General features: G+C 44.0%; 1 protein-coding gene and 1 long non-coding RNA gene across 5 annotated transcripts in view; one reads left to right on the forward strand and one right to left on the reverse strand.

The window, feature by feature from the left end:
- LOC144781266 (uncharacterized) overlaps positions 1-19,741 on the reverse strand; it is a 249,229-nt gene extending 229,488 nt beyond the window's left edge. For both annotated transcript variants that reach the window (XR_013600926.1, XR_013600927.1), the window contains exons 1-2: positions 19,521-19,741; positions 13,970-14,350 (exon numbers count right to left, since the gene is read on the reverse strand). This is a non-coding gene — a long non-coding RNA (uncharacterized LOC144781266). The remainder of the gene's footprint in view (positions 1-13,969; positions 14,351-19,520) is intronic.
- Positions 1-25,919, forward strand: part of GPR65 (G protein-coupled receptor 65) — a 64,446-nt gene that overhangs the window by 5,549 nt on the left and 32,978 nt on the right. The gene's annotated exons all lie outside the window — the stretch shown is intronic.

The following is a 25,919-nucleotide window of genomic DNA, read 5'->3' on the forward strand; positions in this document are numbered from 1 at the left end:
ACACCCACTCACAAAAACAAAACCTATTGCTAATCACAAACTGCACTCCTATAGTTACTACAAGCAAATAAAAGACCCAAATCAGTTGTAAATGTACTTCAGCTCAGAGCTGGAGTAAGCTGAACATCACACATTGCCAACCACTGGCACAGCAATACCCTCAAATAATGGACTTATAATAGAAATAATGTTAACATAAATTCATTTATTTTGACTTTTAATAATATAAATACATTTAATTTATTGTGTGTGTATATATATATATATATATATATATATATATATATATATATATATATATATATATATATATATTCCACACAGGTACCAATATCAAGTACGCTCTCAGGAACCACACAACAATCCAGGATATATATATTCACTGAAAAAACATACGTTTCACACCAGTTATAGTTAGGCATTAGCATTTAAAAAACCTATTAAATTCACAGAAAAAACCATAGGTTTCACACCAGTTATAGTTAGGTGGAAATTTTACTCGCATAAAACCATTGAAATTCCCACGTTATAGTTAGTTGGACTCACTCTAACTTGCGCGTGCAATGCGTGCAATGCACTGCTGATGACGTCACATATTACATCACTCATGACATGGTCAGTGACATCACTCATGACATCACTGATGACATCTCAAATGACATCACTGATGACATCATCCAGTGAATGTGTATCTTTCTGAAAAATAAATATTTTTTATATATGTATATCTAAAGGTTGTTGGAAGAATAAATGGGTAAATAAATGTCTAAATGGATGTTTTTTTTGTGTAAAATTGATTGGTTAACTGACTTATTAAATGTATCTTAGTGAATACATATATTAGCGAGTAATGTTTAAATATTTAAATATCTGTATCTGTGTCTCACTTTGTGTATAAGTGGCTGCATGGGTTGGTGAGTAGCTCCATGCGTGTGTATATGGGTTATTAGTTGTTTTTTTGAGTATCAGTATCAGTGTCTGTATGGTTCGGTGGGGGATATTACTTAGAGCACAGATGCATGAATGAGTGACTCACTATTTGTATGTATTTTGAAGACAGCATGTGTGCAAGACTTTATGGGTGGATGATTGTGTGTATGGGTGGGTTAGTGAGTATGTGTTTTTATAATTGATTGTTTAAGAGAGTAAATATGTTTCCGTTTCTGTAGAAGTATGTGTAGTGGTGTGTATATAGCAGTATAATCAAGTAAATGTTTTTTTGATAGTTTATTTGCATGTGTGAATTTGTGTGTGAGTAACTATATGGATGAGTATTAGTGTGTAACAGGATGTATAGGTGTATGAGTACATATGATGAGTAAGTACATGCATAAGTGACTATATAGAACTGTTGGTGAATGAGTGGATGTGTATGTAGATGTTTGAATTAACTAATAAGCTGTTGTAATTGGTATTGGTTTCTCCTTTTTTAAGAAAATGTTAGCTTCTATTTTTGAAAGTGTGTGTCAAAGGTTATTTTATGCTGATAGGAGGTCTGCCACTTTGTCACAAGGACGTTGTCATCAGTGATGTCATTTGAGATGTCATCAGTGATGTCAAGAGTGATGTCACTGACCATGTCATGAGTGATGTAATATGTTACGTCATCAGCAGTGCATTGCACGCGCAAGTTATAGTGAGTCCAACTAACTATAACGTGGGAATTTCAATGGTTTTATGCGAGTAAAATTTCCACCTAACTATAACTGGTGTGAAACCTATGGTTTTTTCAGTGAATATATATATAAATATATATATATGCAACACTCTTCCAACAAAGGAAAGTCGACCCCGTGTCATTTCGCAGCAATTACTTTTTTGTCAGCTGATAGTGCCAGATGTGTTTCGCCTGCCCAGTCAGTGAGCAAGCCTGCATATTTTGGACCGAGTTTCGGAGGTCCATAACGCCAACGCGCCGTTTCATCTGGAGGTGGTGGGCTAACTGAAGCAAACATGGAGCCATATATATATATATATATATATATATATATATATATATATATATATAAATTCACTAAAAAAATGGTTATAGTGACGTTATAGTTAGGCTCCGATTTCAGTCGTACAAAACCAGCGAAATACAAAACCAGCGAAATACAATATGGTGATGACACCATCCTACTATCCAATAGTCCGTATGGGCCTACAACAATGAATTTCTTTGATAAATATATAACTGGAAACCAGCTAAAGGTGAATATAAATAAAACTAAAATAATGATAATAGGGAACTCTCGATCAAAATCTCGAGTATGAAAAGTATGTGGAATTTTCTGAGGTGCTGATGCTAAATTACTGGACCAACTACAAATCAAAGCTTTTAACTCTACCTTCAGGATTCTGACAAACAGTGGCAATGCTGAATGAAGTTCGGATGGAATTTTGCCTACAAAGTCAAAAATGAGTAGGACAGTTTGCCTTTTAAAAAAAATTACATAGTCTTTTTTTATCTGATCCTGGTTCCTTATCCAAATTGTGTTGGCAAGAAATCACTAATCAGGATTTTGAGAGTGTCTGGAGATTATATCTATCTGAGTGCATTGTCACCTTCAACTGCCAGTCACTTGGGCTCATGACAATAAACAAAGACACCTTTAAATCATTTTAAACCGAGCGACAAATGTTTTATCATTTATAAAAGAAAAAGAGGCTTTAATGAAAAAAAGTCATGCCTGGACTGTAATCAATTAATTCGATAAACTTGAGCTTCAGCCTTACTGTTGTGAGCACAAGTACAATCTCGCACGAGGGATGCATTTCTCAAGTTAAGACTTTGTAGTTATCCAACCAAGGATGGCATGCCTAGGTGGGTGCAACAATGGCAAACAAAATGTTGCAGGCAATGCGGATCGTCAAAGGAATCTTTTATACACGTAGTCTGCGTCTGCCCTCATTTACTGCAAGCATGAAGTGCTTTGTTGAAACCGTACTTTATTTCCCTTGGTGTGAGAACATGCTGACAAGCTATTATTCTCTGTTTATTTGGAAAATAATTCCTCCTGACTTGCGGCCTTATCAAGTATTTATGTCTGGTGGAAAAAAAAATGAAATCGACTTAGCAATCTCTCCAAGTAGAATTAGCATGGCGAAATTTAATATTTACTGTTTCAATCGTTTTGTGATTATTGATGCCCTTCAATGAAACCCAGCACCACTTGAGCATGACAGTTTTAATAAGGACGGTACTATCGATGCACTTTACCGATACCTTGTAATACTTAAACAATGACAAATACCTATGCTTTTAAGGATTTGACAGTTCAAAGTTTCAGTAGCAATGAAATTATTGATGTACTGTAGCAATATTTTGCACTACTCGAAGAATGACTGTTTTAATAGGCAAGGTTTAATTGATGGATGTTTACAGATAATTTGAACTGCTCGAATGATATGAAATATTGATGCTTTCACTGATCTTGACTGTTCACTGCGTCAGAAGTGATGTGATTATTGACACACTTTAGTGATATTTTACACAAATTGAACAACGATAGTGTTTTTACTAAAGAGGATATTAGCATTGATGCACTTTAGCAACACTTTGCACTACCTGACCAATGTTTTAAATATATAATGATTTAAATATTTTCATTGATTAGAAACAACTTAGACATTTTAAATGCTCACCACAGAATGTTCTATGTCTAATGTTTATTGTAATGGTTTTAATTAATCAGGCAAGAAATAACATTTTACTTTACTTTACTGAGAAATTCAGCAGTTACAACAACCTCAGCTAACTATAACTTAAGCCCCCGCAATGCAGTGCTTATGACCTCACAAATTACATCACCCATGACATGGTCAGTGACATCACTGATGACATCACTGATGGCATCTCAAATTACATCACTAATGGCATCGTCCAGTGATTGTGAGTGTTTTTAAAGGGTTATGAGTGAGTAATACTAATGAGTGATGCTATTTCTAAAGTATATTATGTGAGTGGCTGTCTGACTTTGTATCCATGTGTGAGTGGGTGTGTGAGTGGCTGTATGGGTATGTGAGTAGGTGTGTGAGTGCCTACATTGGTGAAAAAGTAGGTGTGTGAGTAGCTGCATAGTTGAGAAACTATGTGTGTGAGTAGTTGTATGGGTGATTAAGTGAGTTGCTGTGTAAGTGGCTTTACTGGAGAGTGATGTTTGTGTGTCTGTCTGCATGGGTGAGTACATGGATGTATTCAGAGGTTCTATGTGTGAACAAATAGCTGTGTAAGTGGTTGTATGGTTGAATAGGTGGGTGTGTGAGTAGCTGTACTATTGAGTGTGTGGCTGTTTGAGTTGCTATACAGGTGAGTGAGTGGTTGTGTGAGTAGTTGTATGGGCGAGTGAGTGGCTGTATGAGTGTTTACATAGGTGACTAGGGGGTGTGTGAGTAGCTCTATGGTTGAGGTAGGGGGGGTGTGAGTGGCTGTATATGTATGTGAGTGGTTCTGTGATAGTGTTTGAGTGGTTGTATGAGAGGTTATGTGGGATGTGACTGTGTGAGTGGTTCTGTGGATGATGTCATCAGTGATTTCCTTTGAGATGTCACCAGCGATGTCACTGACCATGTCATAAGCGATGTAATATGTAGGGCCATAAGCAGTGCATTGCAGAGCCGTAAGTTATAGTTAGCTATAACTGCTGAATTTCACTGGATATGTACGAGTGAAAACTAAACCTAACTATAAGGTCCCTGTAACCTTTGTTTTTTCTATGAATTTCTAAGGTTTTCTTTATTCTATATATATTCTAACTATAACGTCCCTTTAACCTCTGTTTTTTTTCAATGAATTTCGATTTTTTTTTATATTCTACTTCCTAACTATAATGTCCATGTAACATGTGGTTCTTTCAGTGAATTTCAAAATATTTCCTAATTGTAACCTGTAACTTTTGAGAGTGGGTGTGTGAGTGGCTGTATGGGTTTATAAGTGGGTGTGCAAGTGCCTGTATGAGTCAGTTAGTGGGGGTGTGAGTGGGTGTGTGGGCCAGTGAGTGAGTGTTTGGGTCTGTGAGTAGAAGTGAGAGTGGCAGAATGGGTTTGTGAGTGGATGTCTGAGTTTGCATATGGGTGTATCAGTAGCCGTGTGAGTGACTGCACCAGAACCTCACCTGCCATTATATCCAAAAAGAATCCACAGCTTTGCACAAACTATCTACCCAACTGGAGTACTTTCTACTGGTTAATTAGTAAGTGCTACCTCATTGGGTAAATATCTACTTCATATTCTACACTACAGCAGTGTAATGGACCACGAGGAAATGTCTCCAGTGAGTTTTGTGCATTTTGGCAATGTGATTGTTTCTTATACGTCTTCATCCAGAAATCTGTGATAACATGTATCCCTCTTTAGAGAAGACAAACAGACTACAAAGAAGTAAATCTCTACTAAAGAACGGTCCTTCCTCTTAACTATATAAAGCAAGTGCTTCTTTGTTTAGTGGAGATGTCCTCATATTCCTTGGCATCAAGAACACGTCACCAAAATCGGTGGGTAATGTGCTGGGGACCTTTTGGTAAGCCGTGCATCATCCTGGCAAAACAGAGCTAGGCCAAACGGGTGGTGACTTTGCACATTTGTATACTCATAGTTATTTAAAGGGAGAACAATGAACTCTGTTCTCACCAGGTCAGGACAACCATGAAGCCACTTGTCACAGTCACTACAGATTGTGCTCCAATTGATTAATGATGCATTCACCTCCACAAAGCTTTTCAGATCGTCTTTCAATGCGGTACGGCAGAGAAAACACACTTGCTTTGCCTTTGTCAAGCCCAGGAGGTCAGGATCATTTGTCCTTTAAGGAAGTGGCGCTTTAATTGGGGCACCCGCTATGCTACTATATAAAAGTTCTTCCCATTGAGGTTAATTTCTGTGAAATGAGCATCAGGGTCAGAAAGGCCCGCCAAAAGGTAATGGAGGAGGGTCCAATTTTGGACCCAGGGACCCCATCCCCTGGGGCCCAGCCAAGTCTACCAGGGTGCCCTGGCCTCACCTAGGGCACCCAGTGTGCTTTGAAGGGGACCGCAGGGGGATCCTTAATGCCCCAGCAATCACAGCTTGCTCCTCGTGAGCTGGCATTGTACCCGCATGAAGGGAGCTGCAGGGAAAGGCATTGAAAAAGCCACATCATAATATGGATGGCGGTGCCTGCAATGCACCGCCACCATATAATGGGCCTTTTCCGCCCGGTAGGCAATCGGGACGATTGCCTACCGGCGGAAAAGCGGCAGACGGTCTTTCCGTCTGCCGCGGTACCCCCTCCATGCTAATGTGGCGGGGGGTAAAAGGCTGTCCGGCGGGGTGTTTTGGTGGGTGGATCGCCACCACCGGTAGGGCCGTGGCGATCCGCCCACCATCCTAATACACCCCTAGGTGTCCAAAAAACACAGAGAAAGGCTGGTATCAGGTTTGTGAACTCAGCTCCGCAAACGATTTTTTCAAGGTAGCAGCACACAAGTGTATACATGAATGATACTTGCTCGATCTGATTTTTCTGCCAAAAAGCGAACTTGACTTGGGTCTGGTGAGAACAACTGTAATGTGAGAGAGCATCAAAATTGTCCTTCTCCGCTTATATACACCTTCAAAGCAATAAGCAATGTAATACCTACAGCACCTAAAGCCAACAGATGATTTAAACATAATCTGAATTCCATTATATTCAAACTCGTAACATATACCTGGATATCACATGACGGTTCTCCTCATAAGACATAAATAATCGAGTTCCCTCCTGCCAGAGTATCAGTTCTTGTCGATTAACAGGCCCTGCATCAATGCCCCACGGATCATGGATGGACTAATCATATGCCTGCCTTTATTCAGGGACATGGACTATGTCATACACATTCCCCAGTCTAAGCAATGCCTTGCTGCTAGGAGATGATATGTTTGTTAAAGGTCCTCAGGCTGCTACACTGCGATGCCCACATGGCTCGGTTTCCAGCAGTCGGTTCAGGGCAGGTCCAGTGCTGCCTGTCCCCCTTATTTGGCACACAAGTATAAAATGTCATTATTCTCACGCTACAGTTCATTTCAACTTTCCTTACTGTCCCAAATTGTCAGCCTTTGCTGATGTGCCTTGACTGTGTAATAATTACATATTTCCCCATGGTGCCCGGTCTCATTTTATTCCCACCTCTGTGGTGAACCTGAGAAGCCCCAGGCTAGGCCCATGTCAAAGTCCTGTTTTTTCCCTTTCTTAACCTGGCGCTTGACACTGATGAACTTACTGTTCTGTTTCCCTGTGGGGAACTTAACAGAAATCTGAATGTCTGCTAAAATCCTTCAGAATAACGTCTGACATGGTAGCAGAGTGATTCTAGACAAGACCAGAGACTGATATCTTCAGACACCGGGTGAGTCACGTCTAGTTTCAGGACATTACTAGTTCCTTTTATCTATTGTTGTCATTTGATCCTATTTTCAGCAGGTGCTAGGATGATTAATTCACCATTAAGTGAGTATTGTGTGAGTAAATGAGATAATAGGTGTTCTGGAGGATAAACTCATATCATATTATGAAGTTCACTGTGGAGGGTCGACAGCCCTAACCTTGACCTTTGTTGTATCCATATGTAAGGTTTGGTCTGACAACATGTATTGTGTCCTCATGAGGCTCACAGATTAAGTACCACGAGAGTCAGAAAGTCTACCTTTTATCCCCTACAAAATCATACAGAAACAAGCTTCGACAAAGTCGGTAGGTCCGATGCTGGCAGCTAGCATTTTGGCTTAGTCATTGCTTGTTTTACTTTGTTATAGTGTTTGTAAAATGGGAGATAATAATCAATGTATTAAAAGGTCTTCATATTCTCCTTGAGATGAATAGGAAGATATTGTCATATTGACCTCATGGTGTTAAATTCTTGTATATTTCCAGAGTCATCTAAGTATTTCCCAATCACGTCTGAGTTGAAGGTAACTGTAAAACTAATTAAGGAGAAGCCCAAATTCCTCTTGTATGTCAGTGAATGCTTGATGTCTTCCTTTAAGAGCCTTCCTTTAAGGGCCAAGCCTCCCACAGTGTTGATTGCCAATCAGTCTCTAAAACCTTAAAGTTTTGTACCCATCCACAGTGGAATTTGATCGGTCTGGATAATAGACTATCATGTTTGTGTATTAGAATCTTTCAAGGCCGATAAGACTTTTTTAGTAGAGGCTGAAGGGCAATGAGTGCAGGGAGTTCACGTGGGAGTTTGCATTTCTATACACATTGGATTGGTCACCTATCTCCCATGGCCCAGAGTGGAGAGGCATGCGCATGGTCGCGCCTTGTCCCAACTCGTGGTGAGTAAATCCAATCATTTGCCACTTGCAGATGTGTTGCCCTGTAATAGGCCACTGGGTCAGTCTTCATTATTCCTCTGTCATAGATCGATTTGCAGCAGGTAATGTATGTGACCCTAGGATGACCATTACTCCATATATAGGACCTCAGCAGTGAAGTCAGGATGTGTAAGCATTAATGTGTGAGAGCAACTGGATAGTGTTGTAGTGATTACATAATTTTAAGAAGAGTAATCATTTTTAGGAGCGCTCTTGCCCGAGTATATACAATGGAAGAGTCATCCATATATATCTGTGTGCCTCTTTTGTACACCATCCATCATGGGTGTGATATTATTGGTGCAGGCATCCCTTTCCAAGTGAATGACTTACATCTGATAATATGTGTAGAGATTTGTATGCCACGTTCTAGTACCCAGCCACCCGGGTTCTCTAATGGGCAAAGAGGGTATAGTCTCAATTGCTGGGGGAATAGTAAGGTAGAATGGGGGAACCCTGTGACACCTCTCTCTCGAAGTGGCATGGAGGAGAAAGTGCCCCCCTACTAAAATTCAGGCCAACAGTCCATTGAATGAGGTGCACTATGAGAAATTGTGTTACTGGTTGGGCCTTCGACACCGTCCCTCACGAGGGTCTCTAAGCCAGACTTTATGGGATCGGTCTGAGGGGGAGGGTGTTCAGCTGGTTTCGATCTTTCCTTGCTGGCCGCCGACAAACGGTCTGGGCCTCCTCTGGCTCCGCTGAGATGCCGCCATTGGGTGTTGGAGTCCCTCAGGGCTCAGTTTTGAGCCTGACGCTCTTTAACATCTTCATGACTCCTCTGGCGGCACTGGCGGAGTCTTTCGGGGCTCAGATCGTGTCCTACGCCGACGATACCCAGCTCCTCTTTACATGCCCAAAGGGTGTGGAGTTTGACGGAGAGAGTATCCAGGGTTGCCTTGGGGCCGTTTTTAACTGGTTCCATCTCAACGGCCTCAAGTGGATAAATCAGAGGTACTCTTCTTCGGATGCAGCTCGGATCCAGAGTGGCAGGAATGGTGGCCGGAGAACATGTTTCCACCTTCAGGTTCTTCCCAGGTGGCCAAGAACCTGGGTATTAAGATCGATAAGGACCTGTCTTTGCGTTCTCAGGTAATCGGTCTCACTGGTACCTGTTTCGGTTTGCTCCGGATGCTCCGCAAGTTTCTTCCCATCCTTTCGGAAGACCACAGGAAGGTTACGGTACAGGCGATAATCGGTTCTAGGCTAGATTATTCCAACATTCTGTATCTTGGCCTACCGGAGTATCTGCTACAACGACTGTAGGTGGTCCAGAATTCGGCAGCTCGGGCCATTTTCGGTCTATCAGGCCGGGCTCGAACTTCTGGTCTCCTGCAGGCTCTTCACTGGCTCCCTATCCGGAAGCGGATAACCTTTAAGGCCCTGACCTTGGCTCATAAAGCTCTTTATGCGTCAGGAGCCAAATACCTCCGTAAAAGGGTAGCTTTCTATCACCCTACAAGATCTCTGAGGTCTGGATCCTTGTTTCTTGCGGCGGTCCCTCGGATTAAGAGGGCTCGCATAGGAGGCCGCTCTTTCAGACTGTTGGCGCCCCAGCTCTGGAACACCTTACCACTGACATTGCGCAGCACCTCCAACCTACTGATGTTTAGGAAGGGCCTTAAAACCTGGCTTTTTGCTGCCTAGCTTTGGTCTCCTAGGCGAGTCTGTAGCCCCCTGTCTTTCCGTTTCTGCCCTGTCTTTTAGCTGTGTTGTGTTTCTGGGATGTAGTGAAAAGCGCCGGGACACTCTTTGAGTAGCCGTGCGCTATATAAAACAATTATAACAATTATAACATAACATGATATCCTACTCGAGCAGCAATCACAATTAACAATTATTCTCAGAGTGCAGCATAAGCAATCCTTAACTTAGAGGCAATGTGTCAAGTATTTATGCAGCATTTCGAACAGCAATAAAGTGAAAACACAACACAAGAAAACTACCACATAGTTTTAGAAAAATAGAGCAAAATATCATAAATAAATCAAGACCAAAACAACAAAAATCCTATCAGTAGAACTAGAGATATAGATTTTGGAAGATTTAAGTGACAACAGAGGCATAAAGCTCACAGTGTCACTCGCTGCTATCTGGTCGTCTGAAACCAGGAGAAAATCACAAGTTCAGGCAGACTGCAATGAAGAGCGGATCGGATACAGGGACCAGGTTAGTCCCCCTGAAAAGTTACCTTCTCACCACAATGTAAAGAGTCCTGTTCAAGGTTGAGGGGGCCGCGAGGAGCAAGGAAGCATCACGGACAGTTGTTGATGTAGCACGAAGAGCATGCCTTGCATCATGGACGGTCGTTGCTGTTGCGCAAACATTCTGTTGTCATTGCAAATAGTCCAGAGCTTCCTGGTGGCACTTCCTGTGAGCAATCAATGCTGTAGTGCAAAGGTTCTGGCTGATGGGACATTGAGTTGGCGGGCAGTGTGAGCAACGAGGTTGCTCGTCGGCCCATTTGTGGTTGAGAAAATCCCCAAAACTTCTATGTAGCTCCACTGAGGCCACACCAAGGCTCCAGGACCTGAGGGCACCTCTTGGGGGTCAGGGGATTCTCCAGCTGGATCTCGGTGCTGGTTCAGGTAGTTGTGTGTCTGTTATTTCCCTGTGGCTCTGAATAGGAGGCCAGCAGACTAGCCCTTGAAGTCACTCTAGGATTCATGGGATCAGGTGCAGGGTCAGTCCCTCTGACTCAGGCAAGAGGGAAGCAGGACGTTAAGGCAGCAGGGCAGAAATCCAGCAAGGCAGCAGTCCAGCAAGATAGTAGTGCAGCAGGGCAGAAGTCCAACAGAGTGGCATTCCTTTTAGCACCCCTGTCCTTCTTTCTGGCAGAATCTTTACATGTCCTGAAGTGTACTGAAGAGTTGGTGTCTAAAGTCCAATATTATAAAAGGTGCCTCCTTTGAAGTGGGAGAAACTTCTAGAGGTTTCCATTTGAAGTGCCAAGGATTCCTGCCTCCCCTGTCCGGGGTCCAGACTAACTACAGGTGTTATGCAGCCCTTTGTGTGGAGCCAGAACACAGCCTATTCAAGTGTAGGTAGGGCTGTGCCTAGATCCACCTCCCCATCCTGCCAGTGATGGGTCATCCAGGCACACCTAAGCTCTCTATTTTGTGTGGCTGCCTAGGAGGAGTACACAAAGCCCAAGGTCAGCGACACCAAGTTATGTGACCAAGAAACAGGCTTTAGGTACTAAGGGCCACATGTATCAAACTTGGAAATTGCGATGACCAAATAGCGACAGTTGATGAATCACTATTTGGTAATCGTAAAAGTGTATGTCACTATTTGCGAAGCTAACATTTTGATGCAGCATGATGACCTCACAACCAGGAAGTGAATCATGTCATGTAAATGTAAATGTGTAAATGTGTTGTATTTGTATAGCGCGAACAGTAACCCGGAGGCATCCCGGCGCTAGTACTCCTACCACAAGGGAACCCCTCCTGGCTTTTCCTTGTGAGGTGTCCACTCCTGGGCATCCCATGGTGAAACCAGGCATCCCTTGTGCATCGGGGGCCGTTGTGGAGACTAAGCAAGCTATTGCCCAGAGTTGCAGCGTGGGGCCCATGCTTAGATTCGGCACTGAGGCGAGAATATCCGGTCAGAGGAATTTAAGACCGATCCCGCCGAGGCGGGAATCGAACCCTGGTCCCTGGCCAGCGTTCTGCATCAAGGTCTGCCGCTCTAACCATTGAGCCACACTTCTCCACTTTTACCTGTGCACTAAGTGAGAGGAAGAGGCAGACTGCAGGAGCACATCACTAGGAAGCCTGTTTGGACAACTGAACCTGTGCTAGAAAACCAGCATGGTGTCAAAAAACCCTGAGAAGGAGCCAGCACCGTGCAAAAGAAAGCTAAAGTTTAGGAAGAAAGAGTTGGAAGTCCTAATAGAGGAAGTGGTGAAGAGCCACGAGAAATTGTTTAGGAAACAGTCACTTCATGTCCTAGAGTGTCAAAAAAGAAAGCTAAGACTGGGTCTCTAAAGCAAACTAAGCACAGGGGGGGTCACACAGCACTCCATTGCGGATCTCTGTAAGCAGTGGTATGAGCTGTGGAGCAGGGCCAAGTAAAGGTTGTTGCAAGGCTTACAGAGGCAAATAAGACTAGAGGAGGCCCATCCACACAAACTGGGTCGACACCCTTAGAGGACCTAGTGGAGTCTAGCCTTCAGCCTGAAGCCGTTATTGGAGTGACACAGATAGACACCTGTTCACCACCCAGTCCTGCCCAAGGTAAAGATGCATGTAAAATACCATATGCTTGATAAAAGTAACAAAATACCCCTTTAGGGAGAGCAGGCATAGAGGAGCAAATACTACTCTAGTCCACATTTTACTTGCTACACGCAAATTAATTATGGGATTAGTAGTCAGAAACTCCAATAGGAAAGGCAAGGAGGAAAATCAGAATAGGTGCATTTAAGTTTGACAAGCAAGTGAAATGTATGCATAACAATGCACTAAGTGATATACATGTCAAAATCAAAACTGAAATAGTACTGTTTAACATCACAGATACACCTGCGCAGAAGTCAGACAAAAGCGAATCCCATGACTCTCTGGAGACTCAGGCACAGTCAGGAGATGACAACACAGTGGCCCCATCACCCCAACACCTGCACCCACAAGACACAGGACCACAGTAGCACCACTACCTGAGTTTGAAATGGAAGAGGAGAGCCAATCAGACCTCCCCACAGCACAGGCTGAACATACACCCACCCCCAGTGCCCAAGTCCACATGCGGCGCAGAAATATGAGGAGGCGCAGGACAGGGGCACAAAAGCAAGCTGGTTAAGGCGATGGGTTATCTGTCTGTGGTGGGCTGGAGAACGTAATGTTGAAGGTGCAGCGCCTGCAATGCAAACACATGAATTCAATGCATGCACAGCTTGTTTCCATAAAAAAACGGTGGATATGAAGGACAGCATCACACAGCTGACTACAGCAGTGGTGGAAGGACAGAGGGAAACAACAGACAACTTCAGTCACATAACACAAGCCATCAAGGAACCATGCAATGTAATGCAGGAAGACCATTGTCCCACTGCAAAATGCACCATGAATTACTTGGCCTCTTAGATCACTACACTATGGCCATCACCAGCATGAACAACACAACATCTCTCCTGTCTTGACGCGCTATGGGCATGCAGGTAGAAATGACCTATTGTTGTGGAGATGCGGCCAGAGGATTGACACAGGTCACCAATGCGGTTGAGCATTTGCAAACTTGTACAGTTGGTGGCAGTGATGTACTGGGTGGAGGGGATAGTGAGGAGGCCTCGAGCCTCAGTAGCATCATAGCACCAGTAACTGAATGCAGAAGGCTCAGTTTAGGAATACGTCTGCCTCAGAAGCTTCAACAAGGGATGTTACAGAGCACACAGATAGGGCCACGGGAGTCCGTGGCAGCAGAAAATAGTGTGGTATTGAGCCCAGGAATGCCATTAGGTGAGGTAAACAATGGCATTCATTTGTCAAGGCTGACGTTCAACTACCATGGCAATGTTATCTAGTTGCATTATTTCTTTCACACGGCACATATTTTACTTGTTATGTGTGCATTTATACCACCTGAGTTTTGATAAATAAATCACAATAGCAATGAAACCATGTTGTGTATTGTCCAATCATTACCCACCTAAAAAATAATTCTGCATTATTTCTGCATGTCTCTGTCTTCCTTCGGATGCCCTCAAACCGATTGCTGCTTCTTGTTGTTGACGTGGCTCATCTTCTTCATCAGATTCACTATCCATATGGTTCAAGGGTATGTCTCTTGAAGTTGCAATGTTGTGCAACATGGCACGAGTGGTCACAATTCTGCAACATGTATCTGGCCTGTACTGCAATGCACCTCCACTTTTATGTAGGCAGCAGAACCTACTCTTCAGTAAACCAAAGGTACTCTCCATCACATTGCGAGTCGATATGTGCACTGCATTGTATCGCTGTTCACTTGGTGTAGTCAGATTCAGATATGGTGTCAGTATGAATGAGCACACAGCATATGCGCTGTCACCTACAGGGTAGAAGCAAATATATTACTCACTGCAATGTTTCAACCTGACCAGCAAGTCAATAAGGCAGTGTTACATGCATTTACCGAGAAGGTATCCTTTGCCAAATTCAACCCAAGAAGAAGTGTATGTATGCCACTGTGTCTGAAGATGTACGAATCATGCGTACTACCTGGGAATCTTGCCACTACTATGTCTGTGATTATATTTTTGCCATTGCAAATAAATGATTTGATTTCTTGTAAATATACTCATTCACTGTGGGGGGACATATAGCTACATGCGTCCCATCAATGCACCCAATTACATGGAGAAAATGGGCTCCCTGATAAAAGTCTAATTTACTTTGCTGCAATTCCTGTGGTGTTGTAGGAAATCTTATGTGGGGGTGTATCCTCTGTAACATAGCGTCAAGGAACGAACTGAAAAAGCGCGAAAGTGCACTTTGGGCGAACCCTCCTGCTGCAGTTATTACCCCTGGAAGCTACCTTAAGCTAGGAGGTGCAGTAAACATAGGACCTGCACATGTGTGGGTATGTCATGTGTCCGGCAAGTCTGACGCTGCAGTAGTGGGCCTAGTTCAACTATTAGATCATAGGTCATGCCTGAATCCAACCTATATTTATCATAGATCTCTTCCTCTGTCTGCCCCAACAATGTAATGTTCACTCTGAAAATGTACTCCTGTCTCCTCCTTCTTCTCTGCACTGCTGCTGCTTGTATCCTCAGCCTCCTTGCCATGACATACAACACAGCCATTTTAAAACATTCTGCGGCCTTCTGGGGCTGTTACATAGCTTACACCTGATTACCACCTAATTGGAATTGGTGCTAATTTGCACATGCTAAATAGCTAATTCTGGCTCATTCGCAAATTGCGAATGAATCATACTTATGTTTGCGAATTTCAAATTGCAATTTCGTGAATACAGATTCGCTATTTGGTATTCGCTAAATAGGGAATCGCAAATTTTGTGATTTTCAGGGTAATTCCGTGAATTCCTTTCATACATTGCTTACATCCATTTTGCATTCGCTAACAGCCGTTTTTTGTGATTCGCACTGTTTGCCAAAGCAAAATAGCTTGATACATGTACCCCTAAATGGTGAAGACAGAAAATGCCAACTTTGTAAAAGTTGCATTTCCAAAATTGTAATTTAAAATCCGACTTTACCATAAGAAGGGATTTTTCGTTACAATTAAAAAAAACACCAAACTTGAACAATTACTTTTTCCCATTTGGAAGTTACAGTTTATTAAATGTGATAAGGTAACTCCAATGTTATCGTATGACAAAGATAGGTCTTGCAATAGTGAAAAATGAATTTAGTATTTTATAACTACCAGGACATGTAAAACATAAAAGTACATGTGCAACTTTTTAAGTACACTGCACCCTGCTCTCGAGGTCAAAAGTCGAAATGGTAGTCTAAAACTGCATGCACAGGCTGCAATGATATTCCCGAGGGATGTTTAAAGGGCTACTTAAGTGGGTGGCACAATCAGGGCTGCAGGCCCACTAGTAGAATTTAATATACAGGCCGTAGGCACAGCCTCTTTACTAGGGGCTTATCAGTAAATATGCTAATTGAGTATACGTCAATTCTGCCATGTTTTAAAGAGAGAGCGCAAGCCCTTTAGAATTGTCCTAAGGCCAGCAAAAACTAAGTAAGTAAAACAGGAGGATTAAAGGCAAAAAGTTAGAGGGAAATTCACAACAAGGATGCTAGGTCTAATACTCTTTCATAAGCCATGGAGCACAAACCAATGCCCATGTATGCTAAAAGTGAGAACAGATAGTCCCATAATATGCTACTGAAGGTTTTCTTTAAGTCAACAAATAATAATGTAAGCAGCATGTGTACCTGCTTGTCCAGGGACAGTCCATTAAAGGCTCAGTGCATGTTATGTCTTGGCACTCTATTGGGCATAAAAACATTTTGGTCTGAATGAATTGTGGTGTTTATGATTGTGGTTGGGTGATTTGCCAATATTCTCACTAGCCTTTTTACCTCAACATCAATTAAGAAAATCAGTCAGGAAGAATCTCTTCTCTGGAGGGCATTCGGTTTAAAGATATTTACAATATGAACCTTCCTCAAATCCAAGGGGAATATTCCCTCCAACCTGGTCAAGCAAGGGTTGCATCCCAGAGGTGTTAAGACATTTAAAGAATTCCATTAGCAATCTATTGGGGCCAAAAGATTTGCCAGAGTACAGATGGGACATGCCAACTGCCACCTCCTTCATCATAATTGGGGTAAAACTTCTAAGACATACATCTAAAGTTTAGTGTATGAAGATTTAGGGGGGCCCTATATAGAATGGTTCCACAGAGCTACGCACCATCAAGGCATTCCCGACTGTGTGAGTCCATAAGGCAGTAGGCGATTTGGTGCCAGTCTGCATTTTACCTTCGGGTGGCTGGTGAGTATTGAATACATTTTTGTTCTAGTAAGGTCTCAACCACACTGGCAGTTCCCTCCACCATGTTCTCTGGACACTCAGTGTTTGCAAAGGTGCCCTTTCCTGTTGGCCTGCATTCGCAAGAGCTAGTTAGTGCATGGCCCCTCTTTCAATCTTGCCACGGTTTCATTTTGCTTATGTGTGACATTTCCATGTTTTAAGTGCACGCATGTGTGACATTTCAATGCTTGTGTGGTTCTTTGAGTGACACTTTATAGGGAGAAGAATAACAGTTATATTAATATAGTGAGAACAATAACAAAACTTCCTCCTATTTGGAATATAGTAGTCTAGAAACTTCTTAAAACAGCTTTCAGCTGACTGGAATTGTATCATGTATGTGATGCACACTTGCTTTTTGTACTTTTTCTCTCTTGCAATAAAATCAATAAAATCTGGTGATAAAAAACAGATGTAACATGCATTAAGTGCTTATGCAATGCCAGTTACCTGCTCGTCCCTTGCCATTTCTTACTACTATGTATCTCTGGGCCAATGAATTCTGATATAGTTTGATGATAGGTGTCCTCAGACCAGCAGCTATCGTCAACAGCCTTTTTTTTCTGATGCAAGCCAGTGCTCTTTGAGACCAGTGCTGTCAACAAATTAGGTGTCTTTCATTGGAAGCAGCTGAAGATATTGCTTCCCTTTCAACTCTGGCACAGTAATTGAATGCGTAAATTGCCAACCTCAATTACCAAATATCTTATTTTTAGAGGCTTACGAAAACTGTATGTTGTTCTAAATAAGGCCTTGGTCAAGTGCTGAAAATACACCAGTGTAAAGGTTGGAACATAAATCATCTTAGATGCAATACTCAAAATAAAGAGATGATGTTCGTAGAAAAGTCCAATCCATTTAATCCCAGTTTATGGTGGCCTAAAGACACTCCCCCTCCACCTAATACAGTAGATGTGGTTAAAAATCTAGGAGTAAAATTCGACACAGCGCTATCTTTTCAGCCACAAGTAGTAGCTGTGGCCTGGAAGTGTTTCAAGCTGACACAAACTCTAAAAAGGTTCTTTTACCTGATCCCTTGCACTGCAAAAAAGACAGTGGCTATTTCCATTATCACATCTAGATTGGACTACTGCAACAGCCTGTATGCAAGTACTTACAAGACAGTACTGAAAAAAACTACACAGTGCAACATGCTGCGGCATGTCTGGTGCTAAAACTACCTCACCTTTCCTCAGCTTCAGCAGCCCTTAAGTCTCTCCACCGGTTACCTATCCACAAAATAGTGCTTGGTAATCACATTTAGAGCTATCAGAGCCTCATGGCCTAAATACTTAACTGCCAGGTTCACACCTTATGTCACTGCCCGCTTGCTTAGACCTTGTCAGTCAATCTACTAAAACTTCCCCCTTTTAGGTGTAAGACAAAATATGCTAAATCTGTGGCTGTCCATGTGCTAAAGTTTGGAATCTACTGCCCCGCCATCATAGATCAATGCATGGAGAACCTTCCTTGTGGAAATTATTGAAAAACTGTATTTCGCAACCCCGTGTTCCCTGTGCCTCTCATTTATTTGATTCCCTGCGTTAAACATCAGCTTTTGGATTGTTACCTAAATCCCGCCCAATGCCAGGATGCCCCCTTGGAGCGATAGGCGCGCTTTACAAATAATAAATGCAATATACAATACAATCGCTACCTTCCCTATCTGATCTGAATCACAAGGTGGTTGAAAACCCTCAGCAGATGCAAATGATTTAGCTAGTCTTAAACTCAAGAATTTGTCCACCATTGGGAAAATGGTCCATGAATCAAACTCTTTGCTTTTATTATACAGACAATAATTATAGAGCACACGTCATTTCTAAGTGCTAAAAATAACAGATGTTATTATTGTCACGTTTATGGTACACAATGTGCAAACTGCAGCAGGAGGGAAGGCTAACCTTGCAGTTCTGGAATTTAAAGTCCCAATATCAGTAAGCCTGCATTTGTCACCAGCACAAATTCAGCTGCCTAAACCATACAATGTATGAAAACCATTGTTATCTTTTAATTTAGTGCAGTTGATACCACTACAGTGACTCACTGCCACGTTACACACAACACAATCATTTCTTACATGGAATCCCAGTAAACTGGCGTATCCATGGCCTTTTGTCACCTGATCGAAAACTGACTAGGATATATGAAACGTCTTTTCTGGTGTCACCCTGATTGGTGCACTATGCTTCACATACTGTGTACCTCCAAAACCAAAATCCACCCGTCCCTTTGTGCCCCACAGCAGGATATGTGATTTATCGACTATCCACATGACGTGACCTGTGCACGCGCCTCCCCCTCACACTCTCAAATTGTAATGTAATACTGATGGCAAGTGTCAAGTGAGACAGCCATGCTTGCTATTCACTGTGGGAAAGAGGGACGAGGTGACCTCTGGCTCCTGTTAACTCTTGGAAGTCCTGCATGCATTTGTTGCTCATGCGCCCAGTCACACGTAACTGTACTGCTTTAAGTTGAGCAGGTGTAATATGTTGCATGTATAGTTTATGTGCTCTTGTGCCACCAGTGTGAGAATGCCTCGCGCTCATTGTTATGGTTTGAGTGGTGTTCCACAATCGGGTGCTGAACGATGCGTGTCAAGATTCTGCCCAACATTAATCAGTTGGTGGAGATCCTGGTATGCAGCGGGAGCACCCGGCTGTGGGTGCTTTCCTTACTTCAATAAATCTATTATTACTTACCGGATCACTTCCTGGAACATTTCTTCACATCATTTGGCAACGAGGATGGGATCCGAACCCATGCGTGCCAGCATTTGCGGCACTTTGCTGTGCCTCGCACTCCGTGCCTCCTCGTTTAAGGGTGTTACCACCCCATCGATCAATGGCCCTCCGCTACTTCTCGCAGCTGATTTTCCATAATCCTCATTTCTGGGAGACTTCGACCTGCTGTGTGATGTCAGTGCAAGCTCTCCCTCACACGTCATCACGCAGCCAGCCATGTTTCTATAGGCTGCACAACACGTCATCACGTTGGTGGCCATATTGGTTTGGGCTGTCCATATCTCGAGTCTACATCGCTGCAAGTCAATTAAAAATTTGCTAACATTCGTGCCAAGAACTTTCAATTCTATTAAGGACAGGAGGCGAGGATTATGCTTTCTCTATTTCTTTACTGAAAAGACAGCAGCCAATCAGCACACAGTAAAGAAAAAAGCAACTACAATACCCATGATACCTGGGCAACCATAGAGTACACAACACTATATAAGGGATCATAGAGGTCACAACTTCCTCTTTCTTTGTCCATAACAGTCAATATAGGAAAAAAGTCAAATTCAGAAAAAACTCAAGGAATCCACGAAGGACGTCCCGAGGAGAGGTCATCAACAGATCGAAGTGAGGAGGCAACATCCGAAGTCCACTGGAACAAACCACAGACCATCCAACAGGAGAAGATGGAACCATACTTCATTTAAGGTCGGAGCCTGAAAGGATGAAAACAGAGCCGTAATACCCATACCCGTAATGGAGGAAAACACAGAAACCATAATAGGGCGGGAACATTGCATAGAACATTCAGAAACATGGCATAGTATAACTGCATAGAAACAAATGCAATCAACAAGTAGAAAAAACAAGGGTGGGATAATCCTCGCCTCCTGTCCTTAATAGAATTGAAAATTCTTGGCACGAATGTTAGCAAATTTTTTATTCTATGGCAGGACGGAGGCTCCGATTATGCTTGTTTAAAGCTTAGCCACCACTACTGAAGCAACATTCACAATTGGTTTAAAATATAAGGTCTTAAACACAGATTCAGAAGACCAATCAGCGGCCTTCATGATATCATGAAGACTGACACCCATGGAAAAAGCCTTGGAAGCCATAGCTCCCCGTGCCGAATGGGCACCAAAGAGGGAAACATCAATGCCAGCCTCCAGCATGAGCCAACATAACCAACGTGCTAGCGTAGCTGGAGAGACGGGCTTGAAAGGCTTCTGTAAAGCAATCAGTAATTGACCTTGTTAATCTTGCCGAAAAGGTGCTGTGCTTACCTCGTAATCCTTGATGAATTGGACCACACACAGTTGAGGGTTGTGAGGAAAAAAAGGATAAGTAACGGAAGACGTATTACACTTAGTCCGTCTCGAGATAACAAAAGTGACGCCTTCTGGGGAGAAAGAACGACCTGCAAGGTCCAAGGCCGAACATCAGAAACCCGTTTGCAGGGAACCCAACACAATAACATAGTCAGCTTAGCTGAGAGTTGTTTACGGGTCAATAAAGAGTTTGAAGGCCAAGAATCCAAGAAGCGCAAAACGACAGACACATCCCACAAGGCGACATATTTTGGGCAAGGAGGTTTTACCATCCGGATGCCTCTCAGTAATTTAGATATTAAGGGATGTTCCCCAACGGGTTTGCCATCAATAGATACATGACCTGCGGAAATTGCAGAACGAAAATTGTTAACCGTTCTATAAGCTAGCCCAGACGAGGCCATGGAGGCCAGGAAATTGATAATCAAAGCGAGATCTGCTGTAGCGGGATCCACCGACCGTTGTGAGCACCAATCACACCAACGTTTCCAACTTGACGTATAACGCTTGTGTGTGTTGGGGGCCCAAGCTTCACTGATAAATTGGGTAGTGCCTCCAGATAACCCTGGGACTTTCCAGCGTCCCCCGAAATCCTCCACGCTACCAGACGGAGCTGACCCGACAGAACCAGGGGGTGTGGTTCGTGAAGAGGGTCCAGCAACAGGTTCCATTTGTGGGGAAGAAGGAGCGGCATCGAACAGCTCATCTCCAGAAGAACCGGAAACCAAGCCTGAGCCTTCCAAAGAGGAGTGATTAGAATGAGCTCCGAGGAACACTGTCTCGCGCGGGCCAGAACCCGGGGAATCATCACGAACGGTGGAAAAGCATAGCACAGGAGAGGAGGCCAAGACTGGAGAAACGCATCCGTGGCCAGGGCCTCCGGATTCGGACGCCAACTGTAAAACTGGGGAACCTGCGCGTTGAGGCGAGAGGCAAACAAGTCGAGGTGACAACGCCCCCAAATCAGGGACATCATCCGAAAAATTCGAGGGTCAAGCCTCCAATCGCTGTAATCTCTCAGATGACGAGAGTTCCAATCCGCAATCCGATTGTCGCGGCCCGGCAGGTACTCTGCAATAACTGTGATCTGACGTTGCAGACAAAGATGCCAGAAGTCTTTCGCAATTTCCGCCAGAAGTTTGGACCTGGTACCCCCCAGTTTGTTGACATAACGCACCGCTGAGATGTTGTCCATGCGGAGGAGAACGCAACAATTCGTCCGCAGAGGGGACAGACAACGAATCGCGAAGGAGCCCGCTAGAAGCTCCAAGCAATTGATGTGAAGGGACAACTCCTCCTGGGACCATCGGCCCCCCGTCGCTACCGGACCACACCTGGCTCCCCAGCCCCAATGACTGGCACGGATTCGATCACCACATCCGGTGTCTTCCCGAACAGCGCACGGCCGTTCCAAGATTCCATGTGGTCCAACCACCACAACAGCTCCGCACGGGCTTCCTCCATCAGAGGAACGTGATCCAAATACCGAAGACCCTTCTGCAGGTGCCTGATTTTTAGACGCTGAAGCGCACGGTAATGCAACGGACCCGGAAAGATCGCCTGAATCGAAGAGGACAGAAGACCCACTATTCGAGCCACCGATCTCAAGGAGACGGTCTGACGCGATAGGACCAACCTCAAGTCCCTCTTGATGGACCTGATTTTCTGACCGGGCAAGAGGAGTTGACAGGAGACCGAGTTTATCCGAAAGCCAAGGAAATCCATCGACTGAGACGGAACAAAGTTGGACTTCCGAGGATTCACAAGAAAACCCAGAGATTGCAATAGATCTATAGACCAACGTAAATGAGTCCGTAAAAGAAGAGGGCATTGCGCCAGGAGGAGAACATCGTCCAGATAAACTATCAGTCGACCCCCGCGCAACCGCAAAGACTCCATCACTGGACGAAGGAGCTTTGTGAAGCACCACGGAGCTGATGAGAGGCCGAATGGAAGGACCCTGTACTCGTACCAGGTCCCGAGCCACACAAACTGTAGGTAGCGACGATGAGGGCCGTAAATCGGAACCGACAGATAGTCATCCTTCAAGTCCAGGCGGACCATCCACTCGCCTTCCTGAAGCAGGTCTCTCAGAAGATGGATACCTTCCATCTTGAAATGACGGTACACCACTCCGCCGTTGAACTCTTTGAGGTTGAGGACCAAACGTGCACTTCCTCCCTTTTTCTCTACTAGAAACACATTGCTGATGAATCCCTGTGGATGAGGTGTTGTGGAAATGATGGTCCCTTTGGCCAGAAGAGAAGCGACCTCCGCGGAAATGAATTCCTGATCTTGTTGGGAAAAACCAAGGGGAAGAGGCCGATGATGTTGGTGAGGGTGACTGTAAAATTCTATTTTGTAACCCTGCACCGTCTCCAACACCCAGGCATCGTTTGAGATTAATCGCCAATTGGGGAGAAAAAACTGCAGTCTGCCCCCCAAAACCACATCTGAAGCGAGAATCAGGCTCACCTGAGGCTGAGGAATCCTGACGTCCTCCCTGGGCTCCGTTGTAACCGCCTTTCCTGTACTGGCCTCTGCCTTTCCAAGAGGGGTAGAAATTAGCTTTGTTGGTGTTATAATCTTGGCCACCCTTTTGGGACTTGAAACCTATTTGAGACTGGTGGTCTGAACCACGGCCGAACGAGCATCCCCGTCGTCCAGCCCTCCCAAAAACTGGGCGAAAAGCCCGACGCAGGTTAGACTGGGCCTTGTCCAACCCACTAAACGTGGCCACAAACTTGGTGAGCTCTTTAAGGAAAGAGGAGCCAAACAACAAACCCTGGGCCTGGGGCCCCGACTAAGAAGAAGCTAAGTCCGTGAGCTTGGGGTCTAATTTCATCAAAATTGAGCGACGGCGCTCAGAAGAGAGAGCACAGTTAGCATTACCTAAGATGCAAATGGCTCGCTGCAACCAACCTACCAACTCATCCGGGTCAATGAGGTCGCCGGATTTTTTGGCCCGATTACCCAAGTCAAGAATTTTAGTCAGGGGACCCAGGAGGTCCAGCATCTTGTCCTGGCATGACCGCCAGGACCTGTCCAAACCCTTCTTGGGGTCCTTAGAATATTTCTTCATGTAAGTGACCATGGTGGGGTCTACATCAGGTGTCTCAGCAAGTTTGTCAGGGAGGTCCGGACGCGGACACTCCGAGCGCAAACGTGCTCGCACATCTTTTTCAAAGGGGTGGCGTATATGACATTGAACATAGTCTGCCACCTCGGGAGAGGGCAACCAGGAAGAAGAATTGAGGTGAACAATATCGGTCGGGTCAAAAGTTAACGACTGGGGTGTGGAAGGAGCATCAACAAAATGTTCCTTATGTGCCTTTTTAGAAGGAGGAGGCTTTGATGGTTCAGAGGAGGACACAGAAGATGAAGAGTCATCATCAGAGGCAGAAATGGGGGAGGAATGGCCATACTTAGCGCTTTTTCTGGAAGGAGGAGCAGAAGAAAAAGTCTTTGCCAATTTAGCAAAATCAGAGTGATGTGGATTCTTGGGAGACTTCTTAGCGCGCCCAGAAGATTGAGGCAACCAGCCTTGCTGCGCAGCGTAATCAGACAAATGACGTTTCAAAGGGGCAATGGCCTGAAACAAAGCTTGACCCATTAAGTCATCCACGGAGCCAGAGGGCTCCTCATCTTCATAATAGTAACCTTCCTCATCGTAATAGTCTCCCATGGCGATAAAGACTGCCAATAAAAATGCCGACTTGAGGAAGAAAAGGTAATGTCAATAGCCAAGGCCAATTCAGGGGGAGTGGAACCCCAAAGCAAGCCAATACAATAAAGCAGGAGAAGCCTGCCAGCAAAAAAAAAAACACAATTTAAGAGTGGAGGGAGTGCTTGCTTATCAAAATGAAGCCACTCTAGGCAATGCCTATGCACGATTTTACAACCCCCCAACTACACTGTCAGAGGGCGTTGAGGGAGACCAGTCGACAGGCTTGTGGGCTCACACTCTGAAACAGCCAACAAAATCGCTCTCTGAGGTAAGGCGCCGACAAAGGAATGAGCCAGGCCATCAGAGCGAGTGTAAACAAAGCGTTCGTGCATGCGCGAACAGCTGCCTGCCGAGAGGGGAGACACGCGAGCTTCGTGCGTGTCTCCCGGCCTCCTAACTCCCACTCCACAGAATTTAACAGGTGCGGACAACGCGCGCCTGCACCGGGGAGGTGCCACACGCTCCCACAATAACGCCGGCACGAAAGAACCGGCAATGCAACATGGAGCAAAAATGCAACAACAGACCCGCGACAACGCGGAAAAGGGCACTTACGAGCCGACAAAGCGGCGAAATGACAACGAAGAGCAGCGCAAAGTCAATAAAGGCATGAAACACAATATAGACAAATAACGAGAAATGTGCACTTAACTGGCTGCGAAGCAGCAAAGAAAGAGGAAGTTGTGACCTCTATGATCCCTTATATAGTGTTGTGTACTCTATGGTTGCCCAGGTATCATGGGTATTGTAGTTGCTTTTTTCTTTACTGTGTGCTGATTGGCTGCTGTCTTTTCAGTAAAGAAATAGAAAAAGCATAATCGGAGCCTCCATCCTGCCATAGAATTTCAATCGGCTGATCCATCTCACAGGTAGGATCCAGCCTGTTCACTTTCACGGTGACAGGCTGGATCCTTATGATTTCCATCTACAATGCAGTTTTTCTGCTTTTGAGCATTCAAATTCATTAACATGTAATTATTTCACCTTTGGAGCCTTCAAGTTCGATGATAGGCTCACCTTCATTTTAAATCCTGTTCATTTAAAAAAAAAACATACAAGAATTGTTGCAAATGTTCAGTAATGAAACCTGTAGATGGATTTAAGACTGTAATACCAATTTTGCACATTATTACAAGAAAACAAGGTTATAAATAATTTCATAATTTTACAAATTTTTTAAATTTTCAGCTCGGTTACAATATTTATATTTTTATTAATGGCTACTTCTCAGCAATTTGCACAACCTCCTCTTTTTTTGCACCATCCTGGTAAGCCCAGCATTCCCTGGCATCAGTGGGTAAAAGCTTTTGA

This window comes from Lissotriton helveticus, chromosome 9 (assembly GCF_964261635.1).
Source record: "Lissotriton helveticus chromosome 9, aLisHel1.1, whole genome shotgun sequence".
Classification (NCBI taxonomy): Eukaryota; Metazoa; Chordata; class Amphibia; order Caudata; family Salamandridae; genus Lissotriton; species Lissotriton helveticus.